This window comes from Salvelinus sp. IW2-2015, unplaced genomic scaffold (assembly GCF_002910315.2).
Source record: "Salvelinus sp. IW2-2015 unplaced genomic scaffold, ASM291031v2 Un_scaffold655, whole genome shotgun sequence".
Taxonomy (NCBI): domain Eukaryota; kingdom Metazoa; phylum Chordata; class Actinopteri; order Salmoniformes; family Salmonidae; genus Salvelinus; species Salvelinus sp. IW2-2015.
Genome location: NW_019942590.1, coordinates 89,070 through 97,739, shown reverse-complemented (window position 1 = coordinate 97,739; position 8,670 = coordinate 89,070). Strand labels below are relative to the sequence as shown.

Here is an 8,670-nt window from a genome sequence, read left to right as displayed (position 1 = left end):
TGTGTCTCCAAATTAAACTGCCCTCGTGCTAAATTCTTGATCGTACAATATGCATATTATTGTTATTATTGGATAGAAAAACCTTCTAGTTTCTATAGAAGTTGGAATTTTGTCTCTGAGTGGTACAGAACAATTTCTACAGCACTTTTCATGACAGGGTTCAGATTTCAGAAATTTTTACCCCTGATCTGGGGTCTGTTTTTTAAGGCGACAGTGAATGCTATGAAGAAACCGACACTGCCTACGTCTTCCTCTGGGTGTCTGTACGTCATCACGTTTTCAATGGAATCGATGGGACATTCACAGCCATTATAAAAGACCAAAATGTATAGAGACCGTCCTTTCTCGTCGTGCGCCTGAAGCGTGAAGGCCATCGGACTTGCCTCGTTCCAAATCGTTTTCTAACCAGCAATATTTCTCCGGTCATGTTTTCAGTCGTATAGTTGTTAAAAACATCATAATGTAGTTAATTTGAACCGTTTTATAGCAATTATATCCGTTTAGTGCGATTTTGAGGAATTTCTTTGTTGTGCACTCTGAAAGTTGGACACGTTTTGGGTGTCGGTCGTGTGGTGTGGACATTTCGAAGGACAGAGGACATCTATCGACCAAAAGACGTTTATAACATAGAAAGATACATTGCCAAGAATCTGATGGAAGAACAGCTCAAAGTAAGCAATATTTAATATGATAAATCGTGTTTCTGTCGAAATATTTTAAACGCATATTTCGCCATTTTGTTTGGTATAGCTTCACTTGGCCAACCCTGTATTGAAAAGTAAGGATAATTTTAAAAATGTAAATCCGCGGTTGCCATTAAAAACTAATTTGTCTTTCGATTGCTGTCAACCTGTATTTTTTAGTCAAGTATATGATTAGCTTTCAATTAAACTAGATCACTCTGATAGATGACTCAGCATATTTGAGGCTTGATTTCCTAGTATTTTATTTGTGTAACCACGGTTTTTGTATGGCTAAATATGCACCTTTTCGAACAAACTGTATATGTATATTGTAAACTGATGTTACAGGAGTGTCATCGGAAGAATTCTAGAGAAGGTTAGTGAAAAAAATTAATATATTTTGGCGGTGATTACGTTATAGCGCTCTTTGGCTGGAATCGATGCTCTGGTAACGTTTGCACATGTGGTATGCTAACTTATCGATTTATTGTGTTTTCGCTGAAAAACGCTTAGAAAATCTGAAATATGGTCTGAAATCACAAGAACTGGGTCTTTCCATTGCTATGCTTTGTCTATTTTTATGAAATGTTTTATGATGAGTAAATTGGTCATACACGTTGCTCTATCTAGTAATTCTAGTCGATTTGTGATGGTGGTTGCAATTGTAAACTGTGATTTCTACCTGAAATATGCACTTTTTTTTACAAAAAACTATCCTATACCATGAATATGTTTCAGACTGTCATCTGAAGAGGTTTTTTCTTGGTTAGTGGATATCAATATCTTAGTTGAGCCGAATTGGTGATAGCACCTGAAGGAGTAAGAAACTGATGGAGTTAGAATAGTGGTGTATTTTGCTAACGTGTTTAGCTAATAGATTTACATATTTGTCTTCCTGTAAAACATTTTAAAAATCTGAAATGGTGGCTTTATTCACAAGATCTGTATCTTTCATCTGGTGTCTTGGACTTGTGATTTAATGATATTTAGATGCTACTATCTACTTGTGAAGCTATGCTAGCTATGCTAATCAGTGTGTGGGGGATGGGGGGTGCTCCCGGACCCGGGGTAGAGGCTCGTTAGAGGTTAAGAGGCTCCTCTGTCCTCCACTCGTTACCTGTATTAATGGCACCTGTTTGAACTTGTATCAGTATAAAAGACACCTGTCCACAACCTCCAAACTCCACTATGGCCAAGACCAAAGAGCTGTCAAAGGACACCAGAAACAAAATTGTAGACCTGCACCAGGCTGGAAGACTGAACCTGCAATAGGTAAGCAGCTTGGTTTGAAGAAATCAACTGTGGGAGCAAGACACAAATATGCTAATGCGGAACAGCACCCCCTATAGTTGCAAGAAGTTAAAGAGGCACAGGTCTGTGAGAGCCAGAAATCTTGCTTGTTTGTAGGTGACCAAATACTTATTTTCCACCATAATTTGCAAATAAATTCATWAAAAATCCTACAATGTGATTTTCTGGATTTTTTTTTCTCATTTTGTCTGTCATAGTTGAAGTGTACCTATGATGAAAATTACAGGCCTCTCTCATCTTTTTAAGTGGGAGAACTTGCACAATTGGTGGCTGACTAAATACTTTATTGCCCCACTGTAGACAGCTGTGTGCCTTTCCAAATCCATGTCCAATCAATTGAATTTACTACAGGTGCACTCAAATCAAGTTGTAGAAACATCTCAAGGATGATCAATGGAAACAAGATGCACCTGAGCTCAATTTTGAGTCTCATAGCAAAGGGTCTGAATACTTATGTAAATTAGGTATTTCTGTTTTTAATTTTTAATACATTTGATAAAAATGTTTTTTTTTWAACTCTTCACTTTGTCATGATGGGGTATTGTGTGTGGATTGCTGAGGATTTTTTTATTTATTTAAGCAATTTTAGAATAAGGCTGTATTGTAACAAAATGTGGAAAAAGTCAAGGGGTCTGAATACTTTCTGAAGGCACTGTATGTGACCAACAAATGCATATCTGTATTCCCAGTCATGTGAAATCCATAGATTAGGGCCTAATTAATTTGTTTCAATTGACTGATTTGCTCATAAGAACTGTAACTCAGTAATATATATTTCCACACTGAGTTTGAAATCATACTGTGACATTTTGAAAATTATGATAATGCTCTTTTAGTGTAAGTGTTTGAAAAGACTGCTTGAAATTTCAGCGTGTTTTGGTGGGGTGGAGTTTTGGCCTGCCTGGTGGTGACATCACCCGGCAGTAAATTAGTTAATAGACCAATAAGAAAGAGAGTTCCAAACCTCTGCCAATAACAGCTAGTTTTCAGTTTTCCCCTCCACTCAGACCACTCCCAGACAGTCCTAGCAAAACCCTTGTTTAAGAAAGGGCTCTTTGCTAAGAAGTAATATATATATATATATATATATTTTGTACCATTTTAACTGAAAACAATCACAGTAAGGTACTTGATTTTTACCCATAAATGATTCAATATTGAGATAAATATAGCGTCATTTTTCCTTTTTAAAAATGTGTCATGACCAGAAGAGGAAGTATACCGAGGTGGCTCCTCTAGCACTTGAGGAGAAGAGGTGGAAAAGGGACTGAGGTGGAGAGAGAGAAAGCAGAGGGTGCACTGCCGCTGTATGCGAAAGGAGGACAAAGGCCCAGTCGCACTGCTCCAAAGCCCTGACACCATGTGAAATCCTTTGTAAAAACAACTGTATTAGAGGGCAGAGCCTGCTTTTGTGCCAAAGGGCTTTATGAGGGTGGTTGTGGGGTGGGAGGTTACGTCCCAGTCCAAAGCTGGAGCAAGGCTGAAGAACAACCCACTGTTCTAAGAATCATTTCCCCTTGTCTTCCCAAACATACAAATCTAAGTTGTTTTGTCGGTTTGTGTTCTGGGATTGTCAAGTGTTTGGCCTAGTAATTCCTTGTGACCTAAAATAAGTTTGTTCTTGATCATCACAATAATAGGCCTATTCCATCCTGAGAGGACTTGAAAGGAAAGGACGAACCATTTATCAGCAAAAAAAAGAAAAAGTAATTTCATTGGCTCTGCCATCAGTCTGTCAAAGTGAGCAGTCTATCAAGGAGCAGGACACTAATCCGGACACTTCTAAAAAAATCCCTCTATGCCCTCAGACAAACCATCAAACAGGCAAAGCATCAACAACACGTCTGCCACGCTGATCCTCAACACTGGGCCACCTCAGGGGTGCGTGCTTAGTGCCCTCTTGTACTCCCTGTTCACCCACGACTGCGTGGCCAAGCACGACTCCAACACCATCATTAAGTTTACTGACAACACAACAGTGGTAGGACTGATTGCTGACAACGATGAGACCGCCTATAGGGTGGAGGTCAGAGACCTGGCAGTGTGGTGCCAGGACAACAACCTCTCCCTCAATGTGAACAAGACAAAGGAGCTGATCGTGGACGGCCCAGTACATCACTGGACCTATATACTAGGTGGTGTCAGAGGAAGGCCCAAAGAATTGTCAAAGACTCCAGTCACCCAAGTCATAGACTGTTGTCTCTGCTACCGCACGGCAAGCGGTACCGGAGCACTAAGTCTAGGAACAAAAGGCTCCTTAACAGCTTCTACCCTCAAGCCATAAGACTGTCGAACAATGAATCAAATGGCCACCTGGACTATTTACATTTACCCCCCCCACCCCTCCTTTGTTTTTACACTGCTGCTACTCGCTGTTTATTATCTATGCATAGTCACTTTACAAATTACCTCTAACCTGTACCCCCACACATTGACTCGCTACCGGTACCCCCTGTATATAGCCTCGTTAATATTATGTAATTTACTTGTGTTACTTTTTGATTAAATGTTTTACTTTAGTTTATTTTGTAAATATTGTCTTAACTCTCTTGAACTGGATCGTTAAGGGTTTGTAAGCATTTCACGGTAAGGTCTACACTTGTTGTATTCGGTCCATGTGACAAATAAAAATGTGATTTGATTTGAGTATAGAACAGGTGCTTGTGATCTCATTTACACCTCCAAGCTGTCCATCAACACCTATAAGAGGAATGCAGATTAGCACTACGGCCATCCAGCTACATCACTCCACTATCTCTTTTATTTCAAGCCAAGATTTTTCCAGCTTATTTTCATGTTTTTCTTCTCTTCCGGGAAGGAGCAGGTCATATGGCTACAGCATGTGGCTGGATGTAGTTTAACTTTCTCCAGCTACTCCAGCAATTCCTTGCGCTTCCCGTGAATCTCCAACTAGACAACAAGGATTATTCAGCACATTGACTATTCTTCTGTCTTTGGTCATGGGGAGACGGGAGAGGTTGGRCCTCAGTTAGTGCAGATACAGTTTAGTGTACTGTAATAATCTTAGATTTAGGCCTAATTATTCTCTTTGGGTCCTGCCTGTCTCTGGCAGTAAGTCCTGGCGGTCCCTGCGGACTTGGGGAGAGTTAATCGGGCGGGAGATGTCCGTCCTTACTCTTGAGGTGTCAGAGGGGATTGGGTTTCCCTGGGTTTTCCGAAACCCAGACACACAGAAGCCACAGAGCAATGCTGCAAGATACTGCCCCCCCCCCCGCCCCCATTACCACATGCAGGGGTTGCACAATGGGGTTGTAACATTACCTGACGGTTCCTGCCTGATTTCAGCTTTCATGATTGCCTATTGGGTCACCGTAAATGTGCTTCCAAATCAAAAGCGAGTTGGATCATGTTTAATTTATAGCAGGAAGGCTTCGTGCAGTGCSTGTTTTTTTTCTCTTAGCTGTTTGATGTTTTATGTCCTTGGAATGTGCAAGAGGGAGCGGCTTTGGCTCTACCTTGGGCATTTGTGCTGCATTTTGTTTAAGCATAGGCTTAAATGTATTCTGCATCTGTGTAAACYCGAATGTGCATCTTTTGTATGGGATCATTCAGTTGTCTGCAGTATTTTTTTTGTCACCCTAGTACTTTCAACATTACTTTGACCCTTGCATWTAGAAAGAACAAGCTCCAATTGATCATGCAATTTAAAAATGTTATCACATTTCCATTGGCGCTCCAAATCTTAACAGGGAACAACTGTCTTACTCCAAGTCAATTCCTGTAAGAGTTTAGAAACAACTCTCTCCATTCCTACTTCCCTCCATTTTCTCCTTTTTTAAATTTTGTTGTTGGCTGACCCTGTCAGTTTGATGAGCTGTGGGTGATCATTGCTGGGACCAGTATGCTTTGATTACAGCTCCTTCCAGTTACTGTGCCCTTTGATGTGGTTTCCCTGCCGTCCAGGGCTGCAGCGGCCCGCCAGCCAGCCAGGCTCTTGTTATTTCAAAGGGGGAATCCTCGCTCGACTCGGATGGCCTGGGCTGACCAGGCACATGACCACCASAGGCATGGCTGGATACTGATACGCCAGGCTTTAGTGTGATAATCCTACCCACTCATGAGGTTTAATGGGGCTATAGGCACTGCCCTTTAACCGTAAAGCTGTTTATTCACACAGAGCTAACTAGCCTGTAATATAGCCTGTACTCAGCTGTATATTAATAGGTGATAATCATGTTTGGTCACACGCACAAGCTTTCTTGTTGAATGGGACATTCTTGGTTCTGAGTTGTTATTTTTATAAATCGCTTGTTATTTTCTATTAGTAGCCTACGTAATGTAGTGTAGGCCTACTGGGTGTCTGCTTTGCAAGTAGGCCTACATTAGGCTATATTGTTATTGTTGGCTCGTATTAATTTAAACAGGGAAAGTGTTTGTCTAAAGATGTGGAGAAGTGCTGCTAGGGTAACATTACGATAGCTTATTGAAGCTACAGAATTGTAAATATATACTGTATAACACACCACAATGTATACAGCCGTTTACGATTCAATGAAAGTTGACTTAAACGGTGTTAAACACAACTGTTCTAAACATAGAAAACCTAGGATACTTTCCATGTAGCCAGCACCCTACTGCAGTGCACTGCATATTATGGTGTGCTATATGAACTGTGTCCTGATGTTAGCAGACAGCTGAAATTAAAGCCAGGTATGACCTCTCTCTTCCCATGATTCCACGTGATGAAGAACCACTCCTGCTGAGCAGAATGCTCCGGGCACAAAAAGTTATTTTCCAAGAGTCTGGAAGATGAACTCTTCCATTTTTCATCTTGTGGGAAAGATTGTGATATTGCATGGTATAGTGGAGATATGACAGGGTTGCAACATGTTGGTGAAACAGTCCAAAGGATATGGTAATCATTTTGTTGTGTGGCCCAACTGTTGCTTGAGTTTGGTTATTATCAGAAAGTCCACTGTGAGTTTTCAATCAAACCACAGTTATTTCAATGGGAATGGGCAGGGTGGAGAGGTCTATGAGGTAAAGGGGAGTATATTTTAGGGGATTATTAAGTTATACACAACACAGCCAAAGGACTGAACACATCTAGTGTACAATCTTTAATTTGATGTATGATGCCATGGATGGGGACATAAAGAAGGGTTTTGAGGTCAAACTAAACATGTTATTGATACCAAAGAAGTGATTATTTCACGACTTAAGTAGTCTGTTGACAGCTGATTTTATTGGTGAATTTAATTTGTAAAATTGATGTTGAGTCATTTTTCTCTCACATCCTCTGACTGGGAATTTGTGTGAAATGCAGCTAGATGCCAAGATTCAATATGATCCGCGGTAGATCCGCGTTAATAGGTGCTTATAGCAATGTCCGATTGAGCCTACATATGCAGCATTTACCGTGAAGATAACGTTGCCCTTAAAAGGTGCATAGCGGACAAAGCACGATTGGATTGAATCTGGGACTTAGAAACCTCTCAATAATAGTCAGTGATTGACTGAATAACATTTTCATCCTAAAACAAGCTCGTAATATTTTTTTTATTTTCCTATCGTGATAATGAAATAAGTCAGAGACTCATAACACTCAAATGTTAGTTTGTTGTGCTGTTTACTAGTGGTGATGAACCTCCGTTCCTCCAGCTGTCGTGTGCTGCAGAGGCACTGATTGGGTTAAAAGTCTCAGAGCATCGTAAACGTCCTATCAGTGGGCTAGTGCGCAGTCCCAGCCCACCGCCTACCCGAGACAGGGTGCATGTGTTTGTCATTCTGGCTGTCCGCTTCCCCGTTAGTTTCTAACTTCTTTCGCTGCGACTTGTTGCTGGGGTTTTTTGAGTTTTTTGTTGAACAAGTGGTGGATACTGTAAACCGAAGCCATTTTCGGTGAATATTTTAAACTTCGACGAGCACGAACGGAACGCAAACATCTAGAGCTCCAACACTTCGATAAGGTATCAAACCTGTGAAACGGTGTACTTTTTATGTATCCGTTAAATGTCGACTATGGATTGATTCTCTGAAAATACGGATGTTTTTATACCCCATAATCTAAATGGTTTAAATATATATATATATATATATATATGTGTGTATGTTGTTCCTACTGTGTATGGTATTAAAGAGGGGTTTTATAATAATATACAGATAGCGGATTCCGTCTCCGCTGCTGCAAAGTATCGGAACGACTTAATGGAAAGGGCAAGTGATGTTACGCCTAATGGGATGTCCCGGTCTTTTTCTGAACACCGGTGTAGCTTCCTCTCAGAATATGTGTTTTACACGCGTTTTCCTCTCATTGTGTAGCCTACATAACTTAAGTTGATCAACATTATATTTGGTAGGCTAATATGATCATATAGGCCTATTGACATAACGGATAAATAAGCTTCTTGTGTGACAGCAGCTTCGTATAAAAAGTATATTAAAAAAATGGTGGTCATAGCTTACTTTTGAAAATTTAACAAAAACTGCTTTTGACAAAAATTATTTTATATGATCAATTATTTTCACATTGATTGTTTGCGGCATGATGTTATGATTACTACAGTAGACTAGTTTATTTACCTATTTTAACTTGGTACACTACTAGCCTTGAGCAAGCCAACTTCATATAGGTATGTAAAACCCAGCTGTGGAAATGGGCCAAAGGGTCAGCCTTGTCAAAAGCTTCTCCGACACTAGAATACGAATGCCAAAG

At 40.3% G+C, this 8,670-nt stretch overlaps 1 protein-coding gene across 4 annotated transcripts in view; it reads left to right on the top strand.

Annotated features, from left to right (window-relative positions):
• LOC112068709 (protein dispatched homolog 1) overlaps nucleotides 1-8,670 on the top strand; it is an 85,039-nt gene that overhangs the window by 51,128 nt on the left and 25,241 nt on the right. Inside the window, exon 1 of one of the 4 annotated variants that reach the window (XM_070438281.1) lies at nucleotides 7,713-7,924. The exons of the other annotated variants lie outside the window; for them this stretch is intronic. The gene's annotated coding sequence lies outside the window, so the exon portion shown is untranslated. Of the gene's footprint in view, nucleotides 1-7,712; nucleotides 7,925-8,670 lie in introns of those variants that run through there. 4 annotated transcript variants of the gene reach the window in all.